We start from the raw sequence: 14,031 nt of genomic DNA, 5'->3' as shown, positions 1-14,031 counted from the left end.
AAATATAAATAAATAAATACATCGCCCCATGAGATTACTTAGTCAAATCCACTTCTCCAAGCAAATCAGATTTAATCAGAATTAGAAAATCGGGTAGTCAGCAGGGTAAATACTCACGTTTATCAAACTGTCCTGAACAGATGGAATGAACCGAATTAAATGAGAGTTTGCATTTTATTCATTTTATATATTTTGTCACACAGAACATAGACTGCGTTGCCTCATGCAGAAATAAAACGAAAATGTTGCTTGTTTCGTATTTCTTTCACATTAGAAGTTATCTGATGCACAACTGGGTGATAATGAGGCTGAACTAATTTAATATGATAATTTTCTCCACGGTAAAATTGATATTTTGCTTTTAAATTGACTGTCAAATATAAATAAACGCTAAATTACGATTCTTATTTCCCGGAAATAAGCTTAAAATGTTTTCAAACATTTTAAATACTTGTCACCAAATGCAGAAACTAAAATATCTTTTATCAACAAAATGCTGCCGCGTCATCTAAGTGGTTTTATTTTTTATATTGCCATCAGCACTTACTGTCGTCATTATTTCTCACTTTATTACACCACATTTGTGTCATCTTTGATTTATTAGCTCCATAATCCGGCCTGCATCGCGGTCCGTGTACGGATCTGGTAACTGGATTTTCCGTTCTGAAACGGGTATTGAAAAACAAAAAACGAGTGGTTATTTGATTTTCGTTTTAAAATACAAAAATTAAAATTTAAATACAGGGCGTTGTTCCTTTTCATGATCAAAAAGGGATATAAGACTTTTTTTTAAAAAATGCTTTGATTTTCGTTTTATATTTAGAATAACAAGAAAGTAAAATCAGTAAGAGACAGAAACGAAAAAAGGTCAGTTTTGACATTTCTGAGACCGGAAGTGGTCATCAGCAAGTGTGGAGCCAAACAGAGTAAGGTGCATAGACTGTATATACATTTTTTTTCGTTAGTTTTCATGGATAAAATGAGAGATCAGGTGGCCGATCTTAAAATAAATCAATACTGATTTTTTTTTATAGAGTGTTAAAGTTTTGCAAAGCCAGGGGGCGGGACTACTTGATTGACAGTCCGGTCTGGAATGATTGACAGGTCATATGGAGGAGGCAGCAGAGACTCTGCTCTCCTCGTTTGGATTAATTCTGATATAATAGCTGTTGGTTTATTTATCGGTGCAGCAGCAGAACATTTTCCACAGACAGTTTTCCTGCCCGTTGGCTTGTTTTAACCAGTTTTCTGCCTTCGGCTGATTCTACCAGCAGACACTGACAGGACTCTGATAGTTCGGTAAGTAAATGTTTATTTTCGTATCGGTGCCGCTTTTAATGCACTTTATATGCAGCTTTAGTGTCAGATGTAATGTGTGCCATGCACTCCAGATGTTGGTGGAGTTTGTTTCAGTGTGTGTTGACCAGAGAAGAAAGTTAGCATAGTAAATATTAGCTTTAATGTTAGCGATGCTAACCGAGCTAGCTGCTCAGTCGTAACCTGATTAAAGCTAACATAGCATCAAGCTAATGTGTTGAGGTTCATGTAAACAGCTGAACTGTGTTGTGTGCCTGTAATGTGGTTCATTAAGTTCATAAAACTGTGGCTGGTTGACATTAATGTAACGTTCAGGAAACTTAAATATGATTAAAACAGGAACGTTAATGTTCTAGTTGTCAGTAATCAGCTTTAATTTGACACTAAAACAGACTCTGATAGTTTTAAATGACATCAGTTTCATTAATTTGTTGAAAATTGTCTCATTTGTTGTTGTGATGTTGCTGCTGATTCATTAAAAGCAGATGATCCGTGTTGAAGATACGTTTAGTTCTAGTATCAGAAGTACACGAAGGAAAATGGAAGTTTAGTTCTGCTACATCAAAGATTTCAGGATTAAAATAACTAAATGAGTCTTTATGCCTCAAACTTTATTTTTACAATAAAGAAATAATGAAATAATCACAGATAATAAAAATATAAATAGCAGAGAAAACCTAAGAGAATAATTTCCTGAAAAGTCTGTGAAGGAAAAGCAGCTTTTTTATCCTGAAAGATCAGAATTAGCTCCAACATCTGCATCTGACAGCATCAAGTCAACCAGAAAGAAAAGAAAAAAGAAAATGACTTCTTTCTGATCACATCTGTTTCACTGCTCACAGGCTGCTGCTGCTCACATTCTTCACATTTATAGTCCACTTTTAAAAGTTCAGCAGACAGGTGCACTGATTTGGAGTGTGACGATGTCGTCAGTGATGTGGAGAGTGAAGTTTCCGTTTCACCCACAGCGTGCTTTAGGGCAGCCGGGTTGGACTTGATGTTTGAAATACTGATCGACAGCTCAGATTTAACTGTCTGTAGTTCCGTTTTGATGGGTGTTAAACTTTCACTCACAGCCACCAGGAGCTGGGTCTTTAAAATAACCGCCGTCTCATTACAGAGTGAAAGTAGCAGTTCCTACTTAAGGTCAGAGATTGCAGCATCTGAGGGCCTCTTCAAAAGAAGACGTAGTTGATGAAGGCGTTCTGGAGCAGGACCAGAAAGACCACGACCAAGCAGCCTTGAGATCTTAGGCAGCGTCTCCCTCAGGTGGGTGTTAACAGTGTTCACAGTCAGGTCTGTGGTAATCCCATCAAAAAACAAAACATAAAAAAATGTAGATTATAAATCAACATGTAACCAAAGCACTCTGTGTATAACGCCATAGTATAGGATGTAGTTCAGAGAATGTCAAACTATAGTATGCTTTTCAAGAATAACATAGTATGGCCTGTAGTTCACAGTATAGCATGTCGGCAAAAAAACCCAACTGATTATTATATGGTTCAAAAAGTGCAAAATGATAGGATGTTGCCGAAATTGTCATGTATGATATGTGGTTCAAAAAATGTGCATTATATTGTCAAAATAGTATGTTTTTCAAGAAAACATACGAGTATATGTCATCTAAAAAATGCCATAGAATAATATTTCATTGCACAGGTAAATGTATTGTAATTTTTAAAACTGTTCAAATTCTTATAATGTGTTGCTAAAAAACAAAAAAAACTAAAACAAAAAAAAAGTCATAGTAATATGTCAATTTAAAAAGCCTATAGTATAGAGTGTCGCCCAACAAACGTCATAGTATAGCATGTCACTCTACAAACGTCATAGTATGGCCTTTGGTCCAAAAAACGTCATAGTATAGCATGTCGCTCTAAAAACGTCATAGTATAGCATGTCGTTCAAAAAACATCATGGTATAGCATGTCGCTCTAAAAACATTATAGTATAGCATGTCACCCAAAAAACATCATAGTATAGCATGTCGCTTTAAACTCGTCATAGTATAGCATGACGCTCAAAAAACGTCATAGTATAGCTTTTGGTCCAACAAACGTCATACTATAGCATGTCACTCTAAAAACGTCATAGTATAGCATGTCCCTCTAAAAACATCATAGTATAGCATGTCACCCAAAAAACGTCATAGTATAGCATGTCATTCTTGAAACGTCCCAGTATAGTATGTCGCTCTAAAAACGTCATAGTATAGCATGTCACCCAAAAAACGTCATAGTATAGCATGTCACTCTAAAAACATCATAGTATAGCCTTTGGTCTAAAAACGTCATAGTATAGCATGTCGCTTTAAACTCGTCATAGTATAGCATGACGCTCAAAAAACGTCATAGTATAGCTTTTGGTCCAACAAACGTCATAGTATAGCATGTCGTTCAACACAATATCATAGTATAGCATGTCACTCTAAAAACATCATAGTATAACCTTTAGTCTAAAAACGTCATAGTATAGCATGTCGCTCTTGAAATGTCATAGTATAGCATGTCGCTCTAAAAACGTCATAGTATAGCATGTTGCTCTAAAAACGTCATAGTATAGCATGTCGCTCTAAAAACGTCATAGTATAGCACATTGCTCTAAAAACGTCAGGGTATAGCATGTCACTCTAAAAACATCAGAGTATAGCATGTTGCTCTAAAAACGTCATAGTTTATCATGTCGCTCTAAAAACTTCATAATACAGCATGTCGCTCTAAAAACTTCATAATACAGCATGTCGCCCAAAAAACGTCACGGTATAGCATGTGGCTCAAAAAACGTCACAGTTTACCATGTCGTCCAAAGAACATCATAGTATAGCATGTCGCTCTTAAAACATCATATTATAGCATGTCATCCAAAAAACGTCATCGTATAGCATGTCATTCTTGAAACGTCCCAGTATAGCATGTCGCTCTAAAAACGTCATCGTATAGCATGTCATCCAAAAAACGTCATCATATAGCATGTCGTTCTTGAAACGTCATAGTATAGCATGTCGCTCTAAAAACGTCATAGTATAGCATGTCGTTCTTGAAACGTCCCAGTATAGCATGTCGCTCTAAAAACGTCATAGTATAGCATGTCGCTCTAAAAACATCATAGTATAGCACGTTGCTCTAAAAACGTCAGGGTATAGCATGTCACTCTAAAAATGTCAGAGTATAGCATGTCGCTCTAAAAACTTCATAATACAGCATGTCACTCTAAAAACTTCATAATACAGCATGTCGCCCAAAAAACGTCAGTTTACCATGTCGTCCAAAGAACATCACAGTATAGCATGTCGCTCTTAAAACATCATAGTATAGCATGTCGCTCAAAAAACGTCATAGTATAGCATGTCACCCAAAAAAAGTCATCGTATAGCATGTCATCCAAAAAACGTCATCGTATAGCATGTCGTTCTTGAAACGTCCCAGTATAGCATGTCGCTCTAAAAACGTCATCGTATAGCATGTTGCTCTAAAAACATCATTGTATAGCGTTTGGTCCAAAAAACATCATAGTATAGCACGTCGCTCTAAAAACGTCATAGTATAGCATGTCGCTCTAAAAATGTCATAGTATAGCATGTCGCTCTAAAATGTCATAGTATAGCATGTCACTCAAAAAACATCATAGTATAGCCTTTGGTCCACAAAACGTTGTTATGTCCCGGCTGTCTGAAGTAAGTGAGGAGTGACACCAAAACAGTCCAAACGCTGGTTTCCAGAGGGTTAGACGAGTATTTATTTGAAAGAGGAAGTTTACAACAACACAACATGTGAGGGGGTTAAAAGCAAATGGGTGTTAGTAAAATAAAAATAAATAAACAGAACTAAAAGTGAACTTCATGTTGACATTGATGGGCATTCCACCCAGGAACAAAGTAAAAGATAATCAATACGAAAAAAAAACTCTTATTGTTCACCTCTTCAAGCCCAAAAACACACCGCAGTAGCACCCTAAACTAAAATTACCAATGGGTTCCCTGTTTTCCTGTCTGAACAATTCAAAGGTTCCTCTCTGTCTCCCCACACATCCACCAACAGCTGGAACACATCTCCAAAGTTCTGCCGGGCCAGCTCAGCTTCCCCTCAGAAGAAGTGCCTCCACCTGCCAGATGAAGGAGCCTTTTGAGAGGCAGCTGACATCGTGATTGGGCTGTACTTTGGTCTGTTCCAATCCAGCTTCAGCTCCAGAGACGGCAGGCGGGACGAGTCAACGGAGGCCGGGTGGACGAAGGCATGCAGCTGAGTACAATCCAGAAAACAACAGAGGGGGAGTGCAGTGGCCCAGGGCCAGAGCAAAAAGAGTATGTCTCTTAGAAAATATCATAGTACAGCCTTTGGTATGAAAAAACGCCATAATATACATCGTATATTGTACAAATAGCAAGTCAAAGGAAAGAGACATACATTATAGAATTGTAGTAATTGTGGGCTGACTGATTTACTGATTATCAGTATTTTATTTTTTACTGATTTACGGTAATAAATACATTTAAAAATGGCGCTACTTTGGCTCTGAACCTTTATCTACCTGTGGTCGCTCTGTCTTCTGGAGTGATTTGATTGGTTATACGTCACGAATAAAACTCCTTTAACTTAACATCTGTAAACGAAACAAAAACGTATCAACAAAGTTTCCTGTTAGAGTTTGTGTTCTTCTAAGTTTAACTCCAAGATTTTAAATACTTTCATTTACTGCAAATGAATATCTACTCCAAATGTCTCACTAATAATCATTATCAGCCTTAAAAACCGACAAAACACCCCTCTATACTCGACGACACTTAGTACAATCCGGTTCCCCCTTCTATAAATCTGCTTGGAATCTTCCACTTCCTGTTTGTCAAAGTGGCCTTCTACCTGGACAGGTTTTGTTGGAGCTCATGCAACAAACATTTTGGGTAACTGCACTTTAATATGGATGGATGACACTGAATTAGAGTCTGTTTTAATGAGACTGAGTTAAGATGTGTAGCTCTGTCATTAAATAGGAAATTATTTCTCAGAATTCACAGAGAAAAGTCTGAAATGTTTGCTAGGTTAGCGTCCCACATGTTCTTTGGCTCAGCTAAAGCTAACTCTAGCCAACTTCTGGATCTCTTGAGTTGCTTGTTGTTAAAATATCTTGCTAAAGGTGCTGAAACTCAGAAAGTCTGAGATGTTTGTTCAAAATAAGCTCATTCTCAAGTCTTATCTGAACTGTCCTCTTTTGTTTGAACTTTCCCTAAACTTAGGAGTTAATGACAGAGCAGCACATCCAGACTCAGTCTCATTTATGTAGAGATAAAACTTCAGTGTCATTCATTGATGTTAAAGTGCAGTTTTTCAAATGTTTGTTGCACATGCTCCCGACCAAAACAGTCCAGGTGGAAGACGATGTGAAGAGAAAGCTCCAGAGGATGAATATCACACATTTACGTTGGAAATAAATGTTCTTTAATTTGACATTGTCATGCAAATGATGTTCAAATCTTTGAGTGTTTTGTTGATGTTGGTTTCTAAATGTTTTTTGACACTCGGCCCCAAAGATTAAAATCTTCTACGGCTCACATGCTGCAACAATTCACACATTATCAACTATCTTTCTGACTAAACTAAGATAAAAAGTGAAAAACTGCCTGATTCCTGCATCATGAATGTAAATCTTTTTGGTTTTTATGACAGTAAACTGAATGTATTTGGGTTTGACATTTTATAAACCAAAACAAGAAATGAATTACTGGAGAAAACAATCAACAGATTAATGGTCAAAGAAAATGTGTTTTCCAACATATATGGCTGAATTACTCCAACTTTACAAGATACATACAATTTGAATTCAATTTTATTTATATAACACCAATTACAGGTCAAATTGTCTCAAGACACTTTATTTTTAGATTTTTTGTCATTTTTAAAATATGACAAAGTAAGAAATTTAAACCTCTTGACTAATCCAATTCATTATTTGGTTTTTAAGAGACTCATCGACAACTAAAATAACTTTCTCCACTAAAACTAATAAATATGAGGTCAAATAGAAGGAACAGTTTTAAATACTGCAGTCCCACGATGACAAGAATAAAGTTTGTCAACAAAAACTAAATCTGCTGGTGGATTCCATTAAAGTCCTAAAGGTTTGTGGTGCTAAAAATGTCAAAGTAAAGATATCAAGTTGAACATCTGGATGGAGGTTGATAAAAGTTGACCTCCCTTCATTTCTCTGGAGTCGACGCCATGAATTTTATGGATGGTGGTTAAAGACCTGCTCTTCTAGTCGTCGTCCTTCTAGTCGCTGTAAAAAGTCAGTCCATCCTGGCCGACTTCAACATCTCTTCATGACAACTTGTTCTGCCTCCGACCTCGTGGAAACTCCAGAAACTCCGGAAAACCCATGGAGACTCGAAGAACTCGTGGAGACTCGAAGAACTCGTCGGGCGGGGGAAGGTGTGGTGGGTGGTGGGGGGAGGTGGGGGAGTAGAGGGGGGAGGCCGCCACCCACCTCCCCGCCTACTCTCCGCCCTGACTCCACCCAGACTCCGCCTTGGCTCCACCCATGTGGTCACTTCAGGAACTACGATGCCAAAGGGAGGACGAAATCATTCCTTTTCATCTGATCTGTAGCTCAGTGAGTTAAGGATTTGCCTATGGAGCTGCAGGTCGCTGGTTCAAGACCAGACCCTTCATAAAGTTTTCTCAAAATCCTGACAAAGACAAACAAAGAAAATTGCCAGTGGTGGGTCTTGAACCTGCGACCTTCCACTTGGTAGTCTGTCTTCTTATCCCCTGAGCTATTCGCTCAGATACTAAAACTTCTTTTTTTTGCGCATTTATCATCTATTTTTTGCCATTTTCAAGTTTTTTTTTAACTCGGGTCTCGACTCGACCGTTTTTCTCAGGAGGTTGGACTTCAGCCTTTGTGCTGGAGGGTTGAACCCTCAGTTCCAAGACTTTCCAAGCCTCGAGACCTCCCGAGTCCTCAGGACCTGAGCTTTCACACAGTCTGAGGGCTGAAATTTTCTAAGTCCCACAGTAGTTCTCTGTTAGTTTGAACCTTCAGACAGTCTGAGGACTGAAAACCTAGAAGTTCTTGAGCAGTTCTCTGTTAGTTTGAACCTTCAGACAGTCTGAGGACTGACATTTTAAAAGTTTCTCAGTACTTCTCTGTTAGTTTGATCTTTCTGGTTAACAGAAGCCTTAAAACTTGTGACCATGAGTCTTGATTTCACATTTAGACCATCCATCTGAGTTCTTCTCAGACTTTCACCTGTGGGTATTTTAGAAATCCTCAACAAACTTTGATTCTCTTCACTGAACAGTGAAGTTTGTGGAGATCAGAAGGTAACATTAGTTTGATAAATGACTTCAACTACTCGTAGACTTTATCTGGAAAGCAGTTTTCTGAAATGAGTTCTTAGTAAATCTATCCACAATCAAACCAAGAACATAGAAAGAGTAAATGTTTGAAGAAACAACTTGATGTTTTCATTTCTGACTAGAAAACGCTTGAAGACCGTTATCTGTTTTTGCTCTTTTTGATCGTTGTATTGTCTCTTCTGTTTAATTTGATCTTCTAAAGTCTAACTGGTGTCTTTGCAAATGTTTTATCTTTAGTTTGATTCTTTTTAAATGTTCAGCTTTGCTCTTTTCTCACCTTTTATTCTTTTCTAATGTCTGATTTGATTTAGAAATGTTTTGTCTGTTTAATGTTTGTTTTTTCAAATGTTTAATTTTGGATTAAATCTTTATGGTTTTTCTTTTTAAACGTTTTACCACCTTTTAATGTTCAATTTCCTTTTTAAATGCTTCATTGTATTTTCTGTTTAATTCCTATTTGAAGTTTTATTGTCTTTAAGATGTAATTTTCTAATTAAACATTTAATTTTTTAATTAAATGTTTTGTCTTTTTAAAGGTTTAATAATCTAATTTAATGTTTTGTATTTTTTTAAATGTTTAATAGTCTTCTTGTTGAATTGTATGTTAAATGTTTAATTATCGAAAATATTTTATCTGTAATTTTTAATATTTTTATTTTAAAAATTTTGTTTAATGTCATACTTACATGTATTGTATCTTGTTTAATTATCTAATTCAATATTTTGTCTGTTTAATATAATTTAATTGTATTCAATGTTTAACTATAATATATACTATATACTTTAAAATACAAATATTAAAAATTACAGATAAAATATTTTCGATAAACATTTAAAAAATACTTTTTAATAATAAAATTTTTTTAAAGTTTTATTGTATTATTTTTTTCCTTTTATGTAATTGCTTTTTCTTATGTAGTTTATTTCTTTAATCTTCTTTTTCTGTCAAGATTTTAACCCCAACCTTAAAAATTTAATAAACCCTTAAATCACAATGAAAATACTACTGTTGTCACAATCATGAGTTAGTCAGTTACTCAGTTTATCAATTCAACTTTATTTGTTTAGCACCTTTTACACAGATGACAAAACTAAACAAGCAAAGAGAAAAAAACTATGCTAAAACTATGATTAAAACTCAAAAACATTTAAAAAAAAAAAAAAAAAAAGATTTAACATGGTAATAAAATGTGTCCAGGGGATGGAGGGAGATTATTGAAGTCTTCTTGGGCTCACATGGGAAATCATTTAAAATTTAAACTTGATATTCAGTCTAAGGAAACTGCAGAGCGACAGAAGAACCAACAATATCTCATGTTTTCTCCTTTAATGAGTCGACTCTTCTTGTGCTTTCAGACCAAAGAACTACAGACTCTTCACAACCTGCTCAAACTCTTGGTACAGGACCTCACCACACGGGTCAAGAAGGTTTCCGTCTCATTTCTACTCTGAAGCTCACCTTCTCCTGCTCAAACTGCTGACAAATGTTTCTGCTGCTCTAAAGTCTGGTCTCCAGAACTTCCTAAAAACTCTCAAAGTCTCTTCTGCTGTAGGTTGCTTTGTAGAACAGTTACAGAAAACCTCACTAAACCACATGGAGGGGCCTCAACATAGTCGTCCAAATGAAACCGTACAAAAACCAAACTAGCACAACCCAAACGCTAAAGTCTCCTGCAGCCTACCAGAGAACCTCTGAGAACAGAGAATCAGGACAGGAACTCTTACCTTCTGGACAACCAACGTTGGTTCTCAAACAAGAATACAGAATGTGTCTGACCAGAAACTTCTCAAGACTCACTACAGCCAAGATAAAGACACAACTCAGCTGCATCAAATCCACTAATCACTGCACACATTAGCACCATGTGCTAACTGTGGCTAAAGAACCACATTTACCAAGACAACTATCCAGTACAAAGCCCTAAAAACACACCAAGAAACACATTAAAGACGATTTTGCTGCTGGAAGCTGCAAGCCAATGCCTGAAGAACAAACTCGAGCAATGGAGCCAAACCCAGTTCTGTGGTGAAGAGAAGCAGAGGAAATGTTTGACTGCAGCTAAATAAAGCAGGAAGACACTGAGCTGCTCAGGTGTTCCTGATAACACCAAGCAGCCACCTGGACAGCCAATAGGAACACAGCTTACTGGAAGTCCAGAGGGCTGGGTTAGTGAAGGAAATTTAATTTAAAGTTGAAGCAGAAAGTTAATAAAGAAAGTTGAAAACCACCTTCTGATACCTGAAATCTCTGAGTTTTCACACAAAGAACACCTGAACATGTCAAACTGGTTCCATAGTAGAACCATCATTGTAAAAACGTCATGTGTGTTGCTCAAAATAATATTTTAATAATAATATAACATCCTGGAATGTTTACCTAAAAGGTTGGTTTAATGGTATATTTCCAGAAGAACCCTTGAACATCGAGCTTAATGGTATATTCCACCCAAAATACTTGTACATATACCAAGAAGTCAGTGTAAAGGAAATGTAGACCTAAAAGGATTGTTTAAATGAATATTTAAACAATTATTTTCATTATTTAATAATCTGTTATCAGTCAGAACCCTGGCAAACTTATTTTCTTCAGTTTTTTAGTGGAAGTCACAAATAAAGGAGCTCTTGGTTTTTCCTGGCGTTACTGAGTCCAAAGCTGCTGTTTCAACACAGACACGTTCACATGCATCCACAAACCTCTCAGCACTCAAACACCCACAGACAGGAGGCCGGCTGGACCGAGGCTCGGCGGCGTCCTCAGACCCACGAGTCGGGGAGTCGGTGAACTTGTTGGTCCGGTTTGAAGGCCTCCGTGTGGTCCAGTAGAAGTCCACGTAGTCGGTGTTGGCTTTGAACTGCAGCGACTGGCCACCATCAGGTGGACAGGCTCGTCCTCGTAGGGCTCCTCCTGTAGCCTTGAGGGAACCACAGGAACATTCAGTAGCTGTTGGAGTTCTTCCTGTCAGGCTCGTGGTAGAACGGCTCTGAAGAATCTTGTACTTGTCTTATCTGGAACAATCTAACAGCCTAAACTGTTAACAGCGGTGTAAAGAAGCAAACACACAGGCATAGATTAGGACTCAAACTAGATTTATTTTAGAAAACAAATCAGCTTAGAGGCATTTGTTCACACGTGGCTGAATAGGAGGCCGTCCAATCAGATTCGAGGTCTTCACTCTGTAGGTTGTTTGTTTGGTGAGACTCTTGGACCTCCATCAGCTGATGTGGATGTTTGATGGTCTTCCTCTCTAGTGCCAGATGATCCATCCATGAATTCAGCAGCTACAGACTGAAATGAAGCTCATGCTGCCGTTATTGAATTCCTGTTCCAGATCAAATGTTCAGAGCTCACCTTGAATGCAGCCGTCTGCTGCCTGATAGTTTTTCTCATTGTAGTCTTCAATAAAGTCTTTTTCCTCATGTCAGGATGTGGTGACACTCTTTTCAGTCTCTGCAGACGTCCCTCATTGTGCATCTCCAGAGAAGAAACAGAAAAACTGGTCACTGCTTCAGCATCACAAACGCTCTCCAGCATTGAGAGTGTTTTAGGAATTCATTCATTGTGTTGTGAACTTTGAAGGAGCAGAAACTTTACAGCTGCCAAAGATATGAGCTCCAATTCTGGATGTTTTAGGAAATGAAGTTCATCAAATGAACACTTGATTATTGCTGATAACGCTCATTAAATTACTGAAGAAATCCAACATAAAAACCTGTAAACTCTCAGGCAGCTTTTGTTAAAGTTTGTCTATAATTCTATCATCATGTTCTGGAACCAGGACTCTGCAGAAGTTCCTTCAATCAGATACTTGTGTGCTTCTATTTAAGGCCTCAGGTTTGAACGTACAGCAGAGGATTAGAAAGGAGTGATTTTAATATTTAAATCAGTCCAGTAAATGTTTGGCGTGAAAATTATTAAAATTTTGATTTAGATAGATTTGTGTCAAATAATATTGTAGAGTCTCACTTAAATATATCCAAATGAGTTCAGTGTATTTACATTTTATAGAATATTTGATTTCTTAATCTCAATACTGTAGGGTCTGACCCTAAATATTATAATAATGATGTCAATTTAAATAATATTTTAGTGCAGAGTCATAAACTTTCATCAGCTAAACTTACATAATAAATATCACTGTACAAGCTTAACCTGAACATTCATATTATTGAGGTAAATTTACATAAATCATGATATTCTAGAGTCTTAACTGGAATATTTCTAACATTAATCTTTTTGTATTGTGCTGATAAACAACAATAACCCAACTTTCAGGTAATATTTGTTGTTTGTGATTGAGACTAAATTCCTCCACATTCTGGAACTGGACTGAATTTCCCAAAATGGAAACATGGACAGAATTTAACACTCATGTATCCATGGCAACGCTAACGTTTCTGCTTCTTACCAAAGTTCACAACACAAGTAAAGATTTTAATGTAAAACTTCAGGGATGACTGCTAACCATAAGTATTGTGATCAATACTTCATGATCAATATCAGGACAGATGTTACAACTCCAGCTGTTGCATTAGACTGCAGTTATTCACAGAGAAATTAAAACATCACATTCCTCATAAAAACTAGATGGGACTTTTATTAAATAAAGTGTTGGTGAATAAACAGTGTAAAAAGTGCAAAGCAGCTCCATTAAATCAGGAGATGTGAGACTTCCACAGCATGGATCACCATCTGCTGTGTTGATTCATAGCTGAATGTCAGAATGAACTGAGATAGAAAAGCTGCTTTGAGCTGCAACATTACGGTCTGACAATCCAACACCATCACAGTTTTCATCTGGTTGTTTTGCTCCAACATGCTGTGAAGTTCAGTTTTTACCTGAATCAATACAGAGATTCTATTTCCAGCCAACACTGGAATAAAAATTAGAATGTTGTGAGGTTATTAATGCAACTAAATCCTTTCAGATGGAAGGATTTACTTCTAAGTTCTAATTCAAGTTTCAGTTGGAGCTCATTGCATTCACAAAGAAAAACAGCGAAACCTTCATAGCAACATTTAATAAACCTAAAGCTTCCCTGTTGGCACATTGGTGGAGTTTGTTACTGAGAATCTGAACCTTAAATCCAGTGAGACGACCATCTTCAGTCGAGGCCAGTCAGAGAACTTCAAGACCTTCCATCAGCTGGACCAGATGTGGCATCATCTCCCTCTGAACATCTGGATGACAGGAGAAAAGACAGAAATCAAACACAGATCACAAAAAATACAATTTATTCACTTTCATCATTTTATAAAAGTAGCATGAACTTTATTAAAACTTGACAACATAAGTAATGAAAGTAAATGTTTTTATCTCATGTTGAAGCTAAATTTAAAGTCAATTTTAATGACAGTTTA

General features: G+C 36.8%; 1 long non-coding RNA gene across 1 annotated transcript; it reads right to left on the bottom strand.

The window, feature by feature from the left end:
- Window positions 1-11,742: 11,742 nt before the first annotated feature.
- On the bottom strand, window positions 11,743-13,840 carry LOC129347999 (uncharacterized). Its single transcript, XR_008600388.1, has 2 exons — window positions 12,022-13,840; window positions 11,743-11,917 (listed from the first exon to the last, which is right to left on the bottom strand). It is a non-coding gene; the product is annotated as an uncharacterized LOC129347999 (long non-coding RNA).
- Window positions 13,841-14,031: the final 191 nt, after the last annotated feature.

The sequence above is a fragment of the Amphiprion ocellaris genome, chromosome 22 (assembly GCF_022539595.1).
Source record: "Amphiprion ocellaris isolate individual 3 ecotype Okinawa chromosome 22, ASM2253959v1, whole genome shotgun sequence".
In the NCBI taxonomy this organism is placed as follows: Eukaryota; Metazoa; Chordata; class Actinopteri; family Pomacentridae; genus Amphiprion; species Amphiprion ocellaris.
Note: the sequence above shows the minus strand (reverse complement) of the source record. Positions and strands in the feature narration are given on the sequence as shown.